Source organism: Pseudophryne corroboree, chromosome 8 (genome assembly GCF_028390025.1).
Source record: "Pseudophryne corroboree isolate aPseCor3 chromosome 8, aPseCor3.hap2, whole genome shotgun sequence".
Classification (NCBI taxonomy): Eukaryota; Metazoa; Chordata; class Amphibia; order Anura; family Myobatrachidae; genus Pseudophryne; species Pseudophryne corroboree.
Window position 1 is genome coordinate 379,559,748 of NC_086451.1, and position 22,300 is coordinate 379,582,047.

The 22,300-nt window shown below is 47.3% G+C and overlaps 1 protein-coding gene and 1 pseudogene across 11 annotated transcripts in view; one reads left to right on the forward strand and one right to left on the reverse strand.

The window, feature by feature from the left end:
• Positions 1-22,300, reverse strand: part of LOC134949185 (leucine-rich repeat and fibronectin type III domain-containing protein 1-like protein) — a 934,368-nt gene that overhangs the window by 81,958 nt on the left and 830,110 nt on the right. The window lies entirely within an intron of this gene.
• LOC134952684 (5S ribosomal RNA) lies at positions 5,223-5,341 on the forward strand (annotated as a pseudogene).

Below are 22,300 nucleotides of genomic sequence, written 5' to 3' on the forward strand. Positions count from 1 at the left end.
TGAAGACCGCCCGCAATTCCAGAATGTTTATCGAGAGGAGAGATTCCTCCTTGGTCCACCGACCCTGAAGGGAGTGCTGCTCCAGCACCACGCCCCAACCTCTTAGACTGGCATCTGTCGTCAACAGGACCCAGTTGGATATCCAGAAGGGACGGCCCCTGCACAATTGTTGGTCCTGGAGCCACCAGAGCAACGACAGACGAACCTCCGGAGTCAATGAGATCAAGTGAGACCTGATCCGGTAAGACAGGCCATCCCACTTGGCTAGAATTAGCCTCTGGAGGGGGCGAGAATGGAATTGAGCATACTCCACCATGTCGAATGCTGATACCATAAGGCCCAGCACCTGCACTGCCGAATGTATCGACACTTGCGGACGAGAAAGGAAGCAACGAATCCTGTCCTGAAGCTTCAGGACTTTCTCCTGAGACAAGAACAACCTCTGGTTGTGAGTGTCCAACAGCGCTCCCAGGTGCACCATGCTCTGAGCAATGACCAGGGAGGATTTCTTCCAGTTGATGAGCCAACCGTGGGCTTGTAGAAACTGGACCGTCATATCCAGATGACGTAGGAGAAGATCTGGGGAATTTGCCAGGATTAACAAGTCGTCCAGATACGGCAGTATCCTGACCCCTTGACGGCGGAGTACCACCGTCATCACCGCCATAACTTTGGTGAAGACTCGCGGAGCCGTTGTTAAACCAAAAGGTAATTGCCGAAACTGGTAATGGATGTTGCCAATAGCAAACCTCATGTATTGTTGATGTGACACTGCTTTAGGAATATGCAGGTAAGCATCCTGTATGTCCAGGGAGACCATGTAGTCCCCAGGTTCCAAGGCCAGAACTATAGAGCGAAGGGTTTCCATACGGAACTTGGAAATGTTCACAAACCTGTTCAATGCCTTGAGGTTGAGAATGGGCCGGAGGACCCATTCGGTTTCGGGACTAGAAACAGCGGAGAATAGTACGCCGGGGCCCTCTGAGCAAGGGGCACCTGTACTACGACTCCTGTATCCAGGAGGGTCTGTACCACTGAGTGTAGAGTTTTTGCCTTTGTCTGGTCCAAAGGGAAGTCTGTCTAGCAAAATCGATGAGGGGGTCGGTTTTTGAAGGCTATGGCGTAACCTCGAGTGACGACTTCCCGTACCCAGGCATCTGAAGTGGTCTTCAACCATTCCTGGGTATACCATAGAAGCCGGCCCCCCACCCTGGGATCCCCCAGGGGGAGGCCCGCCCCGTCATGTGGCAGGCTTATCGGTCTTGGCAGCTGGCTGACGGGCAGCCCGGGCTCTTTTGGGCTTCAGCTTACCAGGTTTGGAAGTGCGGGCCTGCTTATCGTACGCCTGACCTTTTGCTTTACCTGGAGGACGAAAGGGGCAAAAGGACGTACCTTTAGCCTTCGACACAGAAAGAGCGGTATTAGGCAGACAGGCAGTTTTGGCAGTAGCCAAGTCAGCCACTATCTTATTTAAGTCCTCCCCAAACAGAATATCTCCCTTGAAAGGGAGTACCTCCAGGGTTTTTCTAGAGTCCAGATCCACAGACCAGGATCTCCACCACAATATCCGGCGAGCCAGGACTGACATAGTAGAGGCCTTGGCTGCTAGGATACCGGCATCAGAAGCCGCCTCTTTAATATATCGAGAAGCTGTGACAATATATGACAAGCATTGTCTAGCATGGTCAGAGGAGATTTCAGCTTCTAACTCCAAGGTCCATGCTTCAATAGCCTCTGCAGCCCATGTAGCTGCAATAGTGGGCCTTTGTGCAGCACCCGTGAGGGTGTAAATCGCTTTCAGACAACCCTCCACACGTTTATCCGTAGGCTCTTTTAGAGACGTGACGGTAGTGACAGGTAGAGCTGAGGAAACCACCATCCTAGCCACATGTGAGTCCACTGGAGGAGGCGTTTCCCAATTCTTAGACAGCTCTTGCGCGAGGGGATAGCGAGCCAGCATCTTTTTTTGAGGCACAAACTTCGTACCCGGGTTTTCCCAGGGTTCCTGACGTATATCCTCTAGGTGATCAGAGTGAGGTAAAACTTGTTTAACCACCTTCTGACGCTTGAACCTATCTGGTTTCTTAGGAGGGACGGATGGCTCGGGATCATCCGTAATCTGCAGAATGAATTTAATAGCCTCCAAAAGATCAGGAACATCCACATGTGAACTAACCTCCCCATCAGCCGTATCTGAGACAGAACCTGTGGGGTCAGTGTAAGTGCCGTCTTCATCAGACGAGGTGTCAGTGACAGCAGTGGATTGTGAGGAAACAAGCGCTCGCTTAGAGGACCTCTTGGACATAGGCGAGCGTAGGTCAGACTTTTTAGTAGTCAAGGACTGGTTCAACTTCTTTAATTGAGCAGATAAATCGTCCGCCCACGGCGGGTTAGCTGCAGGGACCACATACGGTTGTACCGGCATTGGGGGTCCCATAGGGGGTGTTAGTTTATGAACTAGCGTATGCAGAAGCGTGGAAAAAGTGGCCCATGGTGGGTCAGTATGTGCCTCCGTTGCCACAGTCCCACTGGGGGGTAAGGAGCCCCCAGAACCAGAACCCACAGCTGCTATATTCTCCTCATATGTGCCTGTGGCTTCAGCAACACCAGCAGTGTGTTCCGCCCCAGAACCGTTACCCTCAGAAGCAGACATGATATAACTTGCAGTATGAGGTAACATAGTACAATTATCAGCAGCACTATATCCCTAAACCCAAACCCCTGCGCAGTGTAGTCAGCACTAGCAGAGATAAAGGAGAGATATGGTGACTAAATCACAGAGAAAAATATGTAATACAGTATATCTTTGTGAAAATCCTATATTAGATAACACCTGACGCACCAAGCCCCCTCAGGTTATGGAATATAGGGATAGCAGGTTGAGTGAAAGACACGAAATGGACACCACGCAGCTATCAATGCACACACAAATAGTCACAGTTTGTACAATGCAGAGGTTATTACAGACAATAATACTGCACTGGACTAGCTTACACAGCTATATAACAATAGATATAACAGTACACAGTAAGAACTGGATGTATATCACAGGGTAATTGTACTATAAACCCCTGACTAAATGCACTCTTTCTTAACTAACACTGACTAAAAAGGCAGGTAGAATACTTAACTGTCATGTAAAGGCACAGCGCTGACAATCAGGCGGCTTTACATAGGAGGATTTGCCCAAGCAGTCCCAGGAACAGTGAACTGAGGAATAATGGCGCCGCAGACACTGACAGGGAGTGAGGAAAAGACAGAAATGCAGCTCCAGGGCGGGATCACTTGCTGGAAATGGCGCCCTGGGGCTGGGGGAGGGGCTTCAGGTCTAAGCCTTATCCCCTCTGCTGGCAAAACCACTGGGTACTGTGGGCGATATAAAAACCGGTTTAGAGAGAAAATCTGACCTGCGCCCATGCCCTGGTAATCTAGTGGGATCGCCTGTACTGCCACAGTGTCCACCGCCAGCGCGCGAGGCCCGCCTCCCACTGACCGCGCCGGTTCACGATAAAGACCGGGTCCCTCAAGCGGGACCCACTTACCACCTACCGAAGCGCGGCCACGCGATCCTGAAGAGCCCCAGCCGTGTGTGTCTAACGTGAAGAAAACCGGAGCCTCCGCTGTAGGTACCCGGCAACCAGGGCTCGGGAGTGTACAGCGCCGCTGGGGGAGAGATGGAGCTGCAGCAGGCAATGTCTACTGACATCCAGCACAATCTGTGCCTCTGCTGCAGCCCTTGTAGTCTTCTTTTTTCCTCAGAAAAAGCTTTTATAGAGCTGCTGTGAGCAGCTCTTCCTGTTACATGCTTGCACTGCAAGCACCAACTACAAAACTGAGCTCCTGTGCACAGAGGCGGGGTGATATAGGAGGCGGTGCTATGCATCTTGGGAAGAAGGTTAAAGCTTTTGAGCCTGTTGGTGCTTCGGATCAAGATCCTACTCTACACCCCAATGTCTATCCTTGTGGAGGAGCCCAGTGTACCCCGCAGCAGAAAAGGATTTACCGGTAGGTATTAAAATCCAATTTTTTTTATATTTCTTAGCCCTTCTTTTTCTCTCTCTCTGGGCCTAATGAGCAAATCCATTTAGCAGGTGCAAACATGCGTTGCAAGGGGTGCAATTGTTTTGTAATACAGGAAACATGCTGCCTTTTCACTGTGGCACAAAGACACTGGGCAGCTTTTCTCTATTCATTCAGCTGGCGTGTGCTCCCCCTCCAGCTCTCAGTCTCTCCTTTTCTTCTCAGTCACACGTGAAATGTAATGCTTCTAACCACCAATAATCAGCCCTCTTGTAGTGTATAACCTACTATTTACTTGTAGCACGTTCTAATAATGCTATATAAAAGCTGTGGGACTGCTCTCACGGGAATGCTATTTCTTACCCAAACTGTAAAACACGATTTCTAAGCTTCTCTTGCAGTAATACACATTGCACCCTCATTACCACTATTTATTTTACCCTTTCAGTTATTACTTGTTATTTGGCAAGGATGGAGGGATACCCTTTTCTCTTATCCAGCTCAGATGAGAAGAATGATTTATAGCTATTGGCAGGGATGTTGATTCTGCGCATTTGTCACATCAACATCCCACAGACTTTGTGACTCAGTCTTCTCCTACACAAAGTTCTGCCCATTTGGACTCCAGTTATTTAACTGATACTGATATATAATCAATATTGGTTTTTTTCCATGTTTGCTATTTTTGATCCTTAATTATTGTTCTAAACCATTTTCTGGTATTTCCTTTTAAATGTAATACTTTTTTGCAGAATCCTTTCTGCATAAACAGGGTCTTATACCCATTTTGGTAAGCCTTTACCATGCAGCCTGTGTTTACTTTCCTTTTTCCAATTAATCGTTGATTTCATGATTGTTTTATTTCATAATTTACTTAATTTTTTGTTAATTTGTGATCTCACCACATTACCATTTCTTCTCCTTCTAATTTTCCCACCACCCTTTTTTTTCAATAGGTAAGCCTAACCCACCTCTCTCATCCACTGTCCGCTATATATCTATATAAGACAGTGGACAGCAGAAGGCAGGGTTTCCTCCCTATTCTGAGCATATCTCACTTCTATTTTTAGTACCCTCTCATCCAGATGCGAGACCACTCTCTGCAATGCTCACAGCAACAGAGAATCTGCGCTAGAAACTGGACAGCAGAAGTACCTTGTTGCTCACTACTCATTACACTCTCTCATTTGTGTCCTAGTGTTTATTACTGCCATATTTCAGCAGCAACGCCCAATCTCATCCGACCTTGGAAGCTAAGCGCTGATAAGCCTGATCAGTACCTAGTAGGGTGACCTCTTGGGAATATCAGGTGCAGTAAGATTGTGACCTCTGATCACAAACAGCAGAAGTGTTAGAGCAACTTCTGAAACTTACCTATTCCTTATCCAACTTTCCCGCAAACCTTCTATTTATCTACAATTGGCTTTGCCTTTAGGCTTATTTATCAATGCTCTTTTGTATCTTTAATAATCATACTTTTATCTTAAATGCTTTGTTATCTATAAGGATCTAGCCTTTTAGCAAACAGAATCTCTACCAGGTGATTACCCTCAGTCATTTGACATTTCAATTATGAACCTTTGTGCCTCTCATCTATTCTCATGAGGTTTTAGACTAGGTGCTTACCTACAATTATCACTGCGGTGATTATATGTACATATCATTTACCTCTACTCCAATTTTGAATTTTGATTAACTCAGGCACCTTAATAATATTAATTTTTTGTAATTTTTTTATGTTTTTCAGTATATTTTTCACCACAGGTGCCCATAATTTTGTATCAGGCTTATCCTGATTTCTGTCAATATATATGTTTACTTTGTGTTCTTGAACAATTTTTTTGTATCAAACTCCTCATTACTTTCATTCGTTATTAATTAAATGTTAAGTTTTAATAAACTTATTTCAAATTTCTAAGCGTGCCCCAACACAGAGTCTTTCTTTTTTCTTCTCTTTGCTAGTACTGGAATCACCAGGATAGGTCTTGCATAGTACTAACTTCACCAGGATAGGTCCTGCCAGAGCCGGGCATAGGCAAACTAGGCAATTGCCTAGGGCATTTGATATGCCTAGGGGCATCAGCAGCTTCTGCTGATTAAAATGATATGCAGCATGCCTATATTCTGTATGTAGCATTTCATATGCAGATACAGCCACAGTCTTACACAGTATATAGGCATGCTGCATATCAGTTTAATCAGCAGAAGCTGCTTGTGCATCCTAGCCAAATAGCAATGCAAATAAGATGCATTTTCATTAAAAAAAAGGTGCCCGACGTTAGCATTGATGCAAGATTTGTGAGGACACATCTGTATCCAAGCAGAGGCAGAGGTCACAGTGTTAGTGGAAGTGTGAGTGCTGTGTGCATGTGAGTGGGTTGGTTGTGCAGTAGTGTTCGGAATATGTGTAAGGAGCATTATGTGTGTCATGTAAAAATGCATTAATATTGTGCAACATATGTGTAAAGGGCCACTATGTGTGTCATTATGTGTATAAGGGCATTAATAATGTGCGGCATATGTGTAACAGGGTACTACTGTATGTGTGTCATTATGTGTATAGGGGCACTAATAATGTGCAGCAAATGTGTAGGGGGCACTGTGTGTGTCATTATGTGTATAAGGGTATTAATAATGTGCGGCATATGTGTAAGGGACATTATGTGTAAAAGGGCATTAATAAAGGTTGTCATAATGTGTAAGGTGCATTATGTTTATAAGGACATTAATGTGTCTCATATGTGTAAGGGGCATTAATGTGTATAAATGCATTACTAATGTGTGGCATTATGTGTATAAGGTGCTCTACTATGTGGCATTGCATATAGAAAGGGCACTACTGTGTCGTCTAATGTGAATAAAGAGCAATAAGGTGTAGTGTAATGTGAATAAGGAGCAATTCAGTGTGATGTAATGTGAATAAGGGGCTCTACTGTGAGGAGTAACGTTTATAAGGTAAAGTGATACTACTGTGGGATGTAATATGAATTATGGACACTATCACAAGATAAAATGTGAATAAAGTTGCAGTACTGTGTGGCGTAATTGGAATTGGGGTTACTATTGTGTGGCCATGCCCCTTCCCAGCAAGAAGATGCCCCTTCTTGTGCTGTGCGTCAAATGTGCGAACTGTTCCTATTTAAAATATAGGGAGTACAAGGACTGCTATGGGTGAGGGGTGATGGTGCTGGGAAAGAGGTGCAAGGTCAGAGGCAGAACCAGCGGTGGTGCTAGGGGGCACCAGACAAAATCTTGCCTAGGGCATCATATTGGTTAGGGCCGGCTGTGGGTCCTGCATAGTACTAACTTCACCAGGATAGTCTCTGCATAGTACTGACATCACTAGGATAGGCTCTGCATAGTACTAACTTCACCTGGATAGTCTCTGCATAGTACTGACCTCACTAGTATTGTCTCTGCATAGTACTGACATTACTAGGATAGGCTCTGCATAGTACTGACATCACTAGGATAGGCTCTGCATAGTACTGACATCACTAGGATAGGCTCTGCATAGTACTGACATCACTAGAATAGGCTCTGTATAGTACTGGCATAATCAGGATAGGTCCTGCATAATACTAACTTCACCAGGATAGGCTCTGCATATAGTACCACAAGGATAGGTTCTGATTAGTACTAGCATAATCAGGATCGGTACTACAGAGTACTAATGTCACCAGTATAGGTGTTATTCACATTACCCCGCGCATAGTAGTGCGGTTTATACACATAACGTCCCCAGTAGTGGTGCCGGTTATACACATAATACCCCCTGTAGTAACGCCGCTTATACACATAATAGCCCCGTAGTAGCACCGCTTATACACACAATAGCCCCTGTAGTAGCGCCGCTTATACACATAATAGCCCCTGTAGTAGTGCCGTTATACACATAATAGCCCCGTAGTAGTGCCAGTTATACACATAATAGCCCTTGTAGCAGCACTGCTTATACACATTTAGCCCCTGTAGTAGCACTGCTTATATACATAATAGCCTCTGTAGTAGCGCAGTTTATACACATAATAGCCTCTGTAGTAGCACCGCTTATACACATAATAGCGCCTGTAGTAGCGCTGTTTATACACATAATAGCGCCTGTAGTAGCACCGCTTATACACATAATAGCCCCTGTAGTAGCGCCATTTATAAACATAATAGCACTTGTAGAAGCGCCGTTTATACACATAATAGCGCCTGTAGTAGCGCCGGTTACATATAATGCCCGCAGAAGTGCCCTTTAAACTAATTATGCCCCCCCACACATACACATAGATACACACACATACATACATATAGAAACACACTTTCACACTTTCTCACTCACTCTCCCTCCACATGCCATCTACCATCTAGTTGGCCACAGTTTCTGTCCTCCTCTGCAGCCTGGTCCTGTTTAGCTCCGCCCATTGATGCCATGTAGCTCTGCCCCCTTTCATCCAGGATACAGACACTGCAGGGGGTAGGGGGAGGCTTCAAGCTGCCGGTGCCGCTGCCTGTCAAACGTTGTGACAGGCACAGCAGCTAGCTGCAGCAGGGGGTCCAGGCGCAGCACAGGGATGCAGAGCAGGGAGAGTGCCTCTCCAGGCTGGCGCCTAGCTGCTTTGCATCCCTTTGATGAGCAGGTAGCGCCTGGCCTGTCTGCATATAGTGCCACCAGGATATGTTGTGATTAGTACAAGCATAATCAGGATAGGTCCTGCATAGTACTGATGTCACCAGGATAGGCTCTTCATAGTACTGGAATCACCAGGATATGTCCTGCATAGTAGTAATAGTAATGTCACCAGGATAGGTCCTGCATAGTACTGACATCACTAGGATAGGCTCTGTATAGTACTGGCATAACCAGGATGGGCCCTGCATAGTACTGATGTCACCAGGATAGGTCCTGTATAGTAGTAATAGTAATGTCACCTGGATAGGTCATGCATAGTACTGACATGACCAGGATAGGAAATGCATAGTACTGTTGTCACCAGGATAGGCTCTGCATAAAGCCACCACAATAGCTTATGCATAGTACTGGCGTAACAGGGATAGGTCCTACATTGTACTGATGTCACCAGGACAGGTATTGTATAGTACTGATGTCGCCAGAATAGGCTCTGCATAGTACCTCATAACCAGGAAAGGTCCTGCATAGTACTGACCTCACCAGGATAGGCTTTGCATATACTGATGTCACCAGGATAGGCTGGCATAACCAGGATAGTTCCTGAATAGTACCGATGTCACCAGGATAGGCACTATACATAGTACTGGTGCCACCATGATAGGCTCTGCTTAGTACTAATGTCAGCGGGATAGGTTCTGCACAGTACTGGCACAACCAAGATAGGTCCTGCATAGTACTGATGTCACTAGGATAGGCTCTGCATAGTGCCACCAGGATAGCTTCTGCATGGTACTGGCGTAACCAGGATAGGTCATCACCAGGATAAGCACTATAAGGCTCTGCATAGTACTGATATCACCAGGATAGGCTGGCATAAACAGGATAGTTCCTGCATAGTACTGTTGTCACCAGGATAGGCAGGTGCCACCATGATAGGCTCTGCATAGTACTGATGTCACCAGGATAGGCTCTGCATAGTGCCACCAGGATAGCTTCTGCATGGTACTGGCATAACCAGGATAGGTCATCACCAGGATAAGCACTATACATTATGTAGTACTAATTATGTCATCAGGAAAAGTCCTATACAGTACTGATGTAACTAGGATAGGCACTACATAGAACTGGTGCCACCAGGATAGGCTCTGGATAGTACTGATGTCACAAGGATAGATACTGCACAGTACAGGCATTACCAAGATAAGTCCTGCATAATACTGATGTCACCAGGATAGGCTCTGCATAGTGCCACCGGGATAGCTTCTGAATGGTACTGGCTTAACCAGGATAGGTCCTGCATAGTGCTAATGTCACCGGGATAGGTCCTGCATAGTACTGACATCACCAGGATAGGCACTATACATAGTACTGATGTCACCAGGATAGGCTCTGGATAGTGCCACCAGGATAGCTTCTGCATGGTACTGGCGTAACCAGGATAGATCCTGCATAGTGCTGATGTCACCAGGATAAGCACTATACATTGATGAGTCCTATACAGTACTGATGTCACCAGTATAGACACTACATAGAACTGGTGCCACAAGGATAGACTCTGCATTGTACTGGCATTACTAAACGGTGTGACGTGATAAAACATGGCAGATATATGAAGTGCCTTGCAATGTACCTCCATCCACTCAATACTGTGTGTATGTGAGTATGTGGTGCCTGAGAGGGCCTGGCAGACTTATTACAAGCACTGTGCCAATACTCTCAAATAAACATGCTCCATCTGTATATTTTTCATCTAAACACAAACACATTCTCTTCTCCTCAGGCACTTCTGTCCTTCCATCCAAGGTTGGGAGGAGGGAAAGGCAACAGGGATACCTTGAGCGCGGGATGATTGCCTTATAAAAGCAGAATACTCTAGTCAGAGCTGACCCTCTTTGTCAGCCATGGAATCCGGTATATTCTTCTTTTTTTTGTAAAACAATTTTATTGACAGGAAAAATACAAACACGAAAAGGACGTCATTGCACACATCAAGGAAACAGAAATCACAAAATACAGTACGTACTAAAGGATATGCACGAAAAACATTGAAAAACAAACAAACAAACAAACAATCGCCTTCAAAAAGGGTGGACGGTATCCAATACGGTCATGTTGTACCAAGTGGTGAGGCTAAAACTTTGGCGCAGGAGTGATTTGGTATCTGGGGGTAGTGTGATGATATAGGGCAACCAGGTGTCGAAAAAATTTGTGGTCCGTTTTTCTTTTTGTAGGGAAACCTCAGACCAATCCATTGTAAATAGATAGGATAACCTGGGATATATAAGAGTAATAGGTACTGGATCTGGAGATATCCACTGAGATAATATCGTCTTTTTAGCTGTGGCGGCCAATTTATTAAGTAATTTCAGGTTACCGTTAGTTAAACTAGATCTCGTGTCGGCAGGGACTATACCCCAGAAGACCCATATGTCATCAATAGTGAAGGATAAATGTAGGTTAGGAGTAATGTAGGTTTGAAGGGCTGACCATAAGGAACGAACCCGGGGACATGACCAAAGACAGTGTTTAATATCGGCCCCCAGGTCTCCACATTTAAAGTAAGCCGACGTGTCTGCCTTGCCCATCAAGAATTTAAGCTTGGGTGTGAAGTATGCCCTATGCAGAATTTTGTGGTTCATCTCCACATATGATATGGAAACCAGTTGTTTGTTCAAAGTTTGGTAAGCAGAGAGCAGAGACGTCATGGCGAGACCAGGGAAGTCATCCACCCATTTCATCAGTCCCCCCGAACCTCTCTCTAGGGTCAGTACCAAGCGGGCTTGGTTATATATGTATGAGGTAGTGAGTGGAGATCCTGGGTTGCGTCGTACAACACTGTCAAGGTCAGTGGACACACCCCTATCTCCCAGAGTGGATAGAATTGAGGTGGCGTAACTACAGGCCTGGAGGAAGGGGAACAGAGGTATTGGTAACATTGGGAAATTCCCGTGAAGTTGTGTACGTGTTAAGAGAGTAAATGATTCTGGTTGCAAAAATTGGAATATATAACAAAGGCCATGCCTATGCCATACCTTAAAAATTGGGGACGTGAGGTGGGAGTGGAAGTTGGGGTTTCCCCACAGTGGTAAAAATATAAATTGGTAGCGTAACAAACGTAGTATAGGGCGCAAAGTGCGCCAGGCAACACAGGCAGAGTAGATTAAGCAGTTGGATTTAATTGATGGTAGAAAAGCCTGAGGTGGAGTATGCAGCAAGGAGACTAGATTCCAACCAGGTGCGAAGGCTTGATCTAGGTGGCTGTTGGAATAAGTTTGCGTGCCGCTGATCCAATCGGAGGCTATTCTGTAATTAGCTGCTAGGGTTGAAACCTCCCAGTTCACGTTTTTGCTGGAGTTTAAATAGAGAGATTCGAGGATGCTTGTTTGCCCATATAAATTTAGAGAGTGCTTTATTCAAGTTTGACAATAGGTTTTTAGAGGGATAAATGGGTAGAGTTTGGAGGATATAGAGGAATCGAGGGAAACTACCAATCATTTTAAAAAGATGGCAGCGACCAATATACGTTAGAGGAAGGTGGGCCTAATTTGAAAAATCCAGGAGGGTTCTCTGAAAGAGTGGGTAATAATTACAATCGCGTAATAGGGACGGATGGCGTGGATCCGGTACATTCTTATTACAGTCATTCCACCTACTCTCTTCAGGCTATGATAAAGGCATTCTGCTGCTTATTGCCTGCATTGAGTCCCTTGTTTCTTAGTGTCGCCAAACCCACTACTTCTGTTACTAGCATCACCATAGCATGCCTACTAACATTTGCCCAGTCAGAATTGAGACAAGAATGCGCTGGTCGCCCCCTACACATTCTTTTCCCTCTGACTACCACATGCAACACCCATTCACCTCTTCCTAGCTGCCAGGCCGATATAGACAATGCAGTCCTTATTGGGAAGGTGAGACTGAGCCCTCAAATTGGAGCAGATGGGAGGAGGTGTGCTGTAGCATTGTTTGCATTGGGATTTTTAGAATGCATCTTGCGCTATACACGTGCATTTAATCACTTGCCAGCTGTAGTCTCATCTTCTGCCCACATCTGGCTGTGCGTTATCCGATCTGGTTAGAAACTCATAGTGGGCGGCTGCCAGAAGATATTCTACTAGCAACCTTCAATCAAAGAGGGACCTCCTGGCCCCTCCACATCCCTGCACTCTGTTCCAGTGTCTGCTGTGCTGATGATCACTGCAGGACCCCCCCCCCCCCCCCCCCCACCCAGCAGCTGCACACCCGGGAAATGTATATTAACCATCTTCTCTAAGTGCAGAGTGTTGCAACAGGGAGATATTCCATCCTACTCAGCGGCGGCTCCTACTTTGATGGAGGAGGGTGGCTGCCGCTGGCCGTGCTGCCTGGTCCCTGACGCCTTGCCTCCACCTCCTGCTCCCGCTGCTAGACGGGTCCTAGCACCTGTACAATGTAGCTGACAAGTGCTGGGACTGCAGTGGTACTGCGGAAACATTTCCCAATGGGACTGCTTGTCCTGCGGGTGACTGGCAAGTAGGATTTCCAATAGGAAGTCACTGCCTGTAACAGTATAGCCAGAGCAGTCGCCCGGGATCCTGACTACATCCCGTCACACGGACTGCATCTGGCGCTGAGCCGAGGCGGCAGATTTTACTGGGGTGGGGGTGGGGGGTGTTTGGCTGCAGCCCATAGGTAAAATCCGCCACTGATCCTTCTGCACACATTTTAGGGTACAAACCCCGCAAAATACTTTCACATTCCACTCTACATAAGACCCTAATCATACTATTTTGTGAAACTTAAAAAGTTGTACTTTATATTTTTCTCTTCAAGAACATTTCAATAAAATAGATATTTACCGTGTATAACGTCTGTCACCTTTCCATGTCTTGTCAGTGTCAGCTCATGTATAAACCTTTCCTATGGCTGCTCATATTAAATGTCCCCTATTATTCCTCAGACATCACTGTGATTTATAGATTATTGGGGGTCATTCCGAGTTGATCGCTCGTTGCCGATTTTCGCAACGGAGCGATTAAGGCAAAAATGCGCATGGTACGCAGTGCGCATGCGCTAAGTATTTTAGCACAAAATTTCGTTGATTTACTCACGTCCGAACGAAGAATTTTCATCGTTGAAGTGATCGGAGTGTGATTGACAGGAAGTGTGTGTTTCTGGGCGTAAACTGACCGTTTTCTGGGAGTGTGCGGAAAAACGCAGGCGTGCCAGGATAAAACGCGGGAGTGTCTGGAGAAATGGGGAAGTGGCTGGCCGAACGCAGGGCGTGTTTGTGACGTCAAACCAGGAACGAAACGGCCTGAACTGATCGCAGTGTAGGAGTAGGTCTGGAGCTACTCAGAAACTGCTAAGAATTTTATATTCGCAATTCTGCTAATCTTTCGTTCGCAATTCTGCTAAGCTAAGATACACTCCCAGAGGGCGGCGGCCTAGCGTGTGCAATGCTGCTAAAATCTGCTAGGGAGCGAACAACTCGGAATGACCCCCATTGTACGGAACGGGACGTGTTATTTTTTTTCATGCAAATCGATTGTAAATCAGAATGCAAAATTCACTTTGAAATAATAGAATTTAAAATGTGATGGATTGTGTGCATTGGGTGAATTGATGGCAGTAAAAAAAATCACTGTTTAACTATACTGCTGCTAATACTAAATATACAACACAACTCTACAGAGTGGGAAACGGGACAGTCATTAATGAATAATGGCCCTCATTCCGAGTTGATCGCTCGCAAGGCGATTTTAGCAGAGTTACACACGCTAAGCCGCCGCCTACTGGGAGTGAATCTTAGCTTCTTAAAATTGCGACCGATGTATTCGCAATATTGCGATTACTAACTACTTAGCAGTTTCAGAGTAGCTTCAGACTTACTCTGCCTGTGCGATCAGTTCAGTGCTTGTCGTTCCTGGTTTGACGTCACAAACACACCCAGCGTTCGCCCAGACACTCCCCCGTTTCCCCGGCCACTCCTGCGTTTTTTCCGGAAACGGTAGCGTTTTTCCCCGCACGCCCATAAAACGGCCTGTTTCCGCCCAGTAACACCCATTTCCTGTCAATCACATTACGATCGCCGGAGCGATGAAAAAGCCGTGAGTAAAAATACTATCTTCATTGTTAAATTACTTGGCGCAGTCGCAGTGCGAATATTGCGCATGCGTACTAAGCGGAATTTCACTGCGATGCGATGAAAAATACCGAGCGATCAACTCGGAATGAGGGCCAATGTGCGTCTCCCCCTGCATGAGGAATTCAGTTGGGTCTCTCTGAGAATGCCTAATGCTGTCAGATCAGAAAGGAAAAGTCAGGCAACCATAGAACAAGTAACAAGACCTCCTGTGCCTGTAATAACAGTATCAGTAATAATAAATAGTAGAACTGGCAATAGGAATAGTAAAAAAATGTGTGGATTGCACTTAGCCCCGCATCAGAAATAGAAAACATTAAATATTGGTGAAGGCACTGGGAAGTTACATGGTGGTGCGGAGGAGTTGTCACACCACGGACAGGACTGCTTATAAGATTTATGGAATACGATCTTAGTTCAGCTCCGGAACCCAGCGAGATAACTGTCATAGCTGTCACATGTCATTGCTGCTGCTATCTCTGTTCCTCCTTTAGTGATCTCCGCTGACAAACACAGTCAACATGATGCTAAAAGGAAACGCTGTGCAGACAGCTACTCTCAGCTGACAGAGGGATGAAGCAAAAGGCTTCTCCAGAACCAGAAGAGGGTCAGTTCAGGTAAATGGTCAGGGTGCCAGCAGCTGATTGAATATTTTTACAATGACTAATTATTGATTCACCGCTCCACTTTCTTCTGTCTCTCCTCAATCTAACAGAGGCATTCCCAAGCTCGGTCCTGAAGGCACACTTATGCCATACCTCCCAATTTTGTAATCAGTCCAGGAGGGACCTGCCGCTCCGAAAAGGGGACGGGGCTTTGTCAGAAGGGGCAGGGCTTCGTCAGAGTGTGGCGGGGCCTCGCCACTCGCCACCCGTTTTCCGTCATTTTGAGGGCATGCCCAGCGGTCCCTGAGCAGCTGGGCAGCCCCCGCCTCACTCCCTACACTGTTTAGATGCCGTGGGAGGTATGCTTATACCCATTTTACACCAAGGCGAAAAATAAGAATTTACTCACCGGTAATTCTATTTCTCATAGTCCGTAGTGAATGCTGGGCCTCCGTAAGGACCATGGGAAATAGCGGCTCCACAGGAGACTGGGCACAACTAAAAGAAAGCTTTTGGTCTAACTGGTGTGCACTGGCTCCTCCCTCTATGACCCTCCTCCAGACTTCAGTTAGGATACTGTGCCCGGAAGAGCTGACACAATAAGGAAGGATTTTGAATCCCGGGTAAGACTCATACCAGCCACACCAATCACACCGTATAACTCGTGATACAATACCCAGTTAACAGTATGACAATAACTGAGCCTTTCAACAGATGGCTCAACAATAACCCTTTAGTTAAACAATAACTATATACAAGTATTGCAGACAATCCGCACTTGGGATGGGCGCCCAGCATCCACTACGGACTACGAGAAATAGAATTACCGGTAAGTAAATTCTTATTTTCTCTGACGTCCTAAGTGGATGCTGGGACTCCGTAAGGACCATGGGGATTATACCAAAGCTCCCAAACGGGCGGGAGAGTGCGGATGACTCTGCTGCACCGAATGGGCAAACTCTAGGTCCTCCTCAGCCAGGGTGTCAAACTTGTAGAATTTAGCAAATGTGTTTGACCCCGACCAAGTAGCTGCTCGGCAAAGTTGTAGAGCCGAGACCCCTCGGGCAGCCGCCCAAGAAGAGCCCACCTTCCTCGTGGAACGGGCTTTCACTGATTTAGGATGCGGCAGTCCAGCCGCAGAATGTGCAAGCTGAATCGTACTACAGATCCAGCGAGCAATAGTCTGCTTTGAAGCAGGTGCACCCAACTTGTTGGGCGCATACAGGATAAATAGCGAGTCAGTCTTTCTGACTCCAGCTGTCCTGGAAACATAAATTTTCAGGGCCCTGACTACGTCCAACAACTTGGAAGCCTCCAAGTCTTTTGTAGCCGCAGGCACCACGATAGGTTGGTTCAGATGAAAAGCTGATACCACCTTAGGGAGAAACTGGGGAAGAGTCCTCAATTCTGCCCTATCCATATGGAAAATCAGATAAGGGCTTTTACATGACAAAGCCGCCAATTCTGATACACGCCTGGCCGAGGCCAAGGCCAACAACATGACCACTTTCCACGTGAGATATTTTAATTCCACGGTTTTAAGTGGCTCAAACCAATGTGACTTTAGGAAATCCAACACCACGTTGAGATCCCAAGGTGCCACTGGAGGCACAAAAGGGGGCTGAATAAGCAGCACTCCCTTAACAAAAGTCTGAACTTCAGGTAGTGAAGCCAGTTCTCTCTAGAAGAAAATCGATAGAGCCGAAATCTGGACCTTAATGGAACCCAATTTGAGGCCCATAGTCACCCCTGACTGTAGGAAGTGCAGAAAACGGCCCAGCTGAAATTCCTCCGTTGGGGCCTTCCTGGCCTCACACCACGCAACATATTTTCGCCAAATGCGGTGATAATGGTTTGCGGTCACTTCTTTCCTAGCTTTAATCAGCGTAGGAATGACTTCCTCCGGAATGCCCTTTTCCTTCAGGATCCGGTGTTCAACCGCCATGCCGTCAAACGCAGCCGCGGTAAGTCTTGGAACAGACAGGGCCCCTGCTGCAGCAGGTCCTGTCTGAGCGGCAGAGGCCATGGGTCCTCTGTGATCATTTCTTGAAGTTCCGGGTACCAAGCTCTTCTTGGCCAATCCTGAACAATGAGTATAGTTCTTACTCCTCTTCTCCTTATTATCCTCAGTACCTTTGGTATGAGAGGAAGAGGAGGGAACACATAAACCGACCGGTACACCCACGGTGTCACTAGAGCGTCCACAGCTATCGCCTGAGGGTCTCTCGACCTGGCGCAATATCTTTCTAGCTTTTTGTTTAGGCGGGACGCCATCATGTCCACCTGTGGCTTTTCCCAACGGTTTACAATCAGTTGGAAGACTTCCGGATGAAGTCCCCACTCTCCCGGGTGGAGGTCGTGTCTGCTGAGGAAGTCTGCTTCCCAGTTGTCCACTCCCGGAAAGAACACTGCTGACAGTGCTAACACGTGATTTTCCGCCCATCGGAGAATCCTTGTGGCTTCTGCCATCGCCGTCCTGCTTCTTGTGCCGCCCTGTCGGTTTACATGGGCGACTGCCGTGATGTTGTCTGACTGGATCAGTACCGGCTGGTTTTGAAGCAGGGGTTTTGCCTGACTTAGGGCATTGAAAATGGCCCTCAGTTCCAGAATATTTATGTGTAGGGAAGTCTCCTGACTTGACCATAGTCCTTGGAAGTTTCTTCCCTGTGTGACTGCCCCCCAGCCTCGAAGGCTGGCATCCGTGGTCACCAGGACCCAGTCCTGTATGCCGAATCTGCGGCCCTCTTGAAGATGAGCACTTTGCAGCCACCACAGCAGAGACACCCTGGTCCTTGGAGACAGGGTTATCAGCCGATGCATCTGCAGATGCGAACCGGACCACTTGTCCAACAGGTCCCACTGAAAGGTTCTTGCATGGAACCTGCCGAATGGAATTGCTTCATAGGATCTTTCCCAGGATCCGCGTGCAGTGATGCACCGACACCTGTTTTGGTTTTAGGAGGCCTCTGACTAGAGATGACAGCTCCTTGGCCTTCTCCTCCGGGAGAAACACTTTTTTCTGTTCTGTGTCCAGAACCATCCCCAGGAACAGTAGACGTGTCGTAGGGACCAGCTGTGACTTTGGAATATTTAGAATCCAGCCGTGCTGTTGTAGCACCTCCCGAGATAGTGCTACCCCGACCAACAACTGCTCCCTGGACCTCGCCTTTATCAGGAGATCGTCCAAGTACGGGATAATTAAAACTCCCTTCTTTCAAAGGAGTATCATCATTTCGGCCATTACCTTGGTAAATACCCTCGGAGCCGTGGATAGACCAAACGGCAACGTCTGGAATTGGTAATGACAATCCTGTACCACAAATCTGAGGTACTCCTGGTGAGGATGGTAAATGGGGACATGCAGGTAAGCATCCTTGATGTCCAGTGATATCATGTAATCCCCCTCGTCCAGGCTTGCAATAACCGCCCTGAGCGATTCCATCTTGAACTTGAATTTTTTTATATATGTGTTCAAGGATTTCAAATTTAAAATGGGTCTCACCGAACCGTCCGGTTTCGGTACAACAAACATTGTGGAATAGTAACCCCGTCCTTGTTGAAGTAGGGGCACTTTGACGATCACCTGCTGGGAATACAGCTTGTGAATTGCCTCTAACACTGCCTCCCTGCTTGAGGGAGTTGTTGGCAAGGCAGATTTGAGGAAACGGCGGGGGGGAGACGTCTCGAATTCCAGCTTGTACCCCAGAGATACTACTTGAAGGATCCAGGGATCCACCCGTGAGCGAGCCCACTGATTGCTGAAGTTTTTGAGACGGGCCCCCACCGTACCCGGCTCCGCCTGTGGAGCCCCAGCGTCATGCGGTGGACTTGGAGGAAGCGGGGGAGGACTTTTGCTCCTGGGAACTGGCTGTATGCTGCAGCTTTTTCCCTCTACCTCTGCCTCTGGGCAGAAAGGACGCGCCTTTAACCCGCTTGCCCTTATGGGGCCGAAAGGACTGTACCTGATAATACGGTGCTTTCTTTGGCTGTGAGGGAACATGGGGTAAAAATGTAGACTTCCCAGCTGTTGCTGTGGAAACGAGGTCCGAGAGACCATCCCCGAACAACTCCTCACCCTTATAAGGCAAAACTTCCATGTGCCTTTTAGAATCTGCATCACCTGTCCACTGCCGAGTCCATAACCCTCTCCTGGCAGAAATGGACATTGCACTTATTTTAGATGCCAGCCGGCAAATATCCCTCTGTGCATCTCTCATGTATAAGACTGCGTCTTTAATATGCTCTACGGTTAGCAATATAGTGTCCCTGTCTAGGGTATCAATATTTTCCGACAAGGAATCTGACCACGCAGCTGCAGCACTGCACATCCATGCTGAAGCAATAGCTGGTCTCAGTATAATACCTGTGTGTGTATATACAGACTTCAGGATAGCCTCCTGCTTTCTATCAGCAGGTTCCTTTAGGGCGGCCGTATCCAGAGACGGTAGTGCCATCTTCTTTGACAAGCGTGTGAGCGCTTTATCCACTCTAGGGGATGTTTCCCAACGTGACCTATCCTCTGGCGGGAAAGGGTATGCCATTAGTAACCTTTTAGAAATTACCAGTTTCTTATCGGGGGAAGCCCACGCTTCTTCACACACTTCATTTAATTCCTCAGATGGAGGAAAAACTACTGGTAGTTTTTTCTCTCCAAACATAATACCCTTTTTTGTGGTACCTGGGGTAACATCAGAAATATGCAACACATTTTTCATTGCCTCAATCATGTAACGTGTGGCCCTATTGGAAGTTACATTAGTCTCATTGTCGTCGACACTGGAGTCAGTATCCGTGTCGACATCTGTGTCTGCCATCTGAGGTAGCGGGCGTTTTAGAGCCCCTGATGGCTTTTGAGACGCCTGGGCAGGCACAGGCTGAGAAGCCGGCTGTCCCATATTTGGTATGTCGTCAAACCTTTTATGTAAGGAGTCGACACTGTCGCGTAATTCCTTCCACATAACCATCCACTCAGGTGTCGACCCCGCAGGGGGTGACATCACATTTATCGACATCTGCTCCGCCTCCACGTAAGCCTCCTCATCAAACATGTCGACACAGTCGTACCGACACACCGCACACACACAGGGAATGCTCTGACAGAGGACAGGACCCCACAAAGCCCTTTGGGGAGACAGAGAGAGAGTATGCCAGCACACACCAGAGCGCTATATAACACAGGGATTAACACTATAACTGAGTGTTTTCCCTTATAGCTGCTTATATATATATATATTGCTGCGCCTAAATTTAGTGCCCCCCCTCTCTTTTTTACCCTTTTGAAGCTTGAAACTGCAGGGGAGAGCCAGGGAGCGATCCTTTCAGCGGAGCTGTGAGGGAAAATGGCGCCAGTGTGCTGAGGGAGATAGCCCCGCCCCTTTTTCGGCAGACTTTTCTCCCGCTTTTTTAATGGATTCTGGCAGGGGTATTTATCACATATATAGCCTCTGGGACTATATATTGTGATTTTTTGCCAGCCAAGGTCTGAATATTGCTGCTCAGGGCGCCCCCCCCCCCAGCGCCCTGCACCCATCAGTGACCGGAGTGTGCGGTGTGCATGAGGAGCAATGGCGCACAGCTGCAGTGCTGTGCGCTACCTTGTTGAAGACCGAAGTCTTCTGCCGCCGATTTTCAGGACCATCTTCATACTTCTGGCTCTGTAAGGGGGACGGCGGCGCGGCTCCGGGACCGAACGATCGAGGTCGGGTCCTGTGTTCGATCCCTCTGGAGCTAATGGTGTCCAGTAGCCTAAGAAGCCCAAACTATCTCCAGTCAGGTAGGTTCGCTTCTTCTCCCCTTAGTCCCTCATAGCAGTGAGTCTGTTGCCAGCAGATCTCACTGAAAATAAAAAACCTAAGATATACTTTCTTTTCTAGGAGCTCAGGAGAGCCCCTAGTGTGCATCCAGCTCAGCCGGGCACAAGATTCTAACTGAAGTCTGGAGGAGGGTCATAGAGGGAGGAGCCAGTGCACACCAGTTAGACCAAAAGCTTTCTTTTAGTTGTGCCCAGTCTCCTGCGGAGCCGCTATTCCCCATGGTCCTTACGGAGGCCCAGCATCCACTTAGGACGTCAGAGAAACCCGGGTTATTGCTGAGTCAACCCTGGTCAGCCGTCAGAGTAAATGGCTCAAAAAATAAATAAAAAAATAACCCAGGTTGATTTACCCGGCAATCCTATCGGGGTTTTGAACAGGGTTGAACACTTGTAAAACCCGTTTTCAGGGGCAGTGTAAAAGGGTTGTAAAAGGGTAACCTGGGTCTTCCGACCCGTTTACAGCAATGGGAGAGCCCATTCCTCTCAACAGCAGCGTCTTGTGGTTGGTCGGGAGACAGGTCACACACTGTCTCCGCTGCTCTCTGCCCTGCTATGCAGACAGCAACGGTGTCGGTGGGTATGGTGAATGGATGGCGTGCATATGAGTGCAGCGTCCATTCACCGCACAGACTGAGGCTGTGGGAAGCCTCCAGAGTGCTGGGATTGTCCCCAGCATGACACGCAGGCGCCTGGCGGTCCCGATCTACGGATTTCCCGGCTCTCTGAGATGATGTCATCTTCAAGCGCCGGCCTTAAAGACACTGCACCCGTGTGCAGTGTGAACGGTCAGACCCTGGAATACCCCGTGTCGGCACCACAATGTAAACCGGTTAATTTCCGTTTCCAGCCCGGACAGGAATTCTGTTTCAAATCCTGGGTCGGATTCGGAATATCGGTGTAAAAGGGGTATAGCAGTCCAGGTTTTAGTGATATCCAGGCTTGAGCACAAGTGACTTAATTAGCACCTCATTTATTTTGATTTAACCATCTGTGCTGTAGCCTGGATATCACTAAAACCTGCACTGCTAGTGTGCCTTGAGAACCGGGGTTGGGCATGTCTTCTCTAATAGTATAACACCCCAGACATGCCAGACACCAATGGTGGCTTCAGGAATGGC